The sequence below is a fragment of the Micropterus dolomieu genome, unplaced genomic scaffold (genome assembly GCF_021292245.1).
Source record: "Micropterus dolomieu isolate WLL.071019.BEF.003 ecotype Adirondacks unplaced genomic scaffold, ASM2129224v1 contig_5116, whole genome shotgun sequence".
Lineage (NCBI taxonomy): Eukaryota > Metazoa > Chordata > Actinopteri > Centrarchiformes > Centrarchidae > Micropterus > Micropterus dolomieu.
The window spans coordinates 1-881 of record NW_025734105.1 but is presented as its reverse complement, the minus strand read 5'-3'; the positions used below and the strand labels follow the sequence as shown (position 1 = coordinate 881).

Below are 881 nucleotides of genomic sequence, written 5' to 3'. Positions count from 1 at the left end.
GTAGGGGAACGGGTGTGGCCTGGTACTTGGGACTCGAGAGGCAGAGTGAGGCTTACCGTGAGGGTAGTGACCGGGACGACTAGGCTCGTCGGCGGCTCTGGAGGAGGGGCCTGTACTTACTCGGGTTTCTCTTCATAACGTACAAGTCTTTCGCCTTTTACTAAAGACTTCCGTGGAGTAAATGCTCCGTACTTGTATAGCGCCTTTCTAGTCTTTTCGACCACTCAAAGCGCTTTTACACTACATCTGCATTCACCAGTCACACACATTCATACACTGAGCCTAAGTGCTCAAACGGAAACTAACATTCACACTCATTCATACACTGGCGGAATAGCCGCCAGGGGCAAATCGGGGTTCAGTATCTTGCCCAAGGACACTTCGACACGCAACCAGGGGGAGCCAGGCATTGAACTGCCGACCTTCCGATTAACGGCCAACCCGCTCTACCTCCTGAGCCACAGCCGCCCCGGCAATGAGTTAAAACTATTTTTGGCAGGCTCTGCCGTGTGGCCGAGCCTCGTGCGTTTGTGAAAAGGAAATAAAACGCCGCCCTCGCCGAGGTTGAGCGGTGCGACGAGGAGCGCTCGGGCGGAGGTGCTGAGACGCAGCCGTTGTTATGCGCAGTTGAAACCACTGCGCCACGGCAGGGGGAGAACTGCTCCGGGAGGTGGGCGCTGGAAGCAACCAGTTGGGGTTATCGCTTCTCGGCCTTTTGGCTAAGATCAAGTGTAGTATCTGTTCTTATCAGTTTAATATCTGATATGTCCCCTATAAGGGGGCAACATATTAAATGGATTTTTAGCACCGGGAGCTGAGACGAGGGGCTTGCTCCGTCCGCTCCACGCATCGACCCGGTATTGCAGTGCCTCCGGGAGCGG

The 881-nt window shown here is 54.8% G+C and overlaps 2 non-coding genes across 2 annotated transcripts; both read left to right on the top strand.

Moving 5' to 3' along the window:
- Positions 1-116: 116 nt before the first annotated feature.
- Positions 117-230, top strand: LOC123964746. Its single transcript, XR_006823523.1, has one exon. It is a non-coding gene; the product is annotated as a U5 spliceosomal RNA (small nuclear RNA).
- A 469-nt stretch (positions 231-699) lies between these two features.
- LOC123964745 lies at positions 700-881 on the top strand (the record flags this gene model as incomplete). Its single annotated transcript, XR_006823522.1, has 1 exon — positions 700-881. It is a non-coding gene; the product is annotated as a U2 spliceosomal RNA (small nuclear RNA).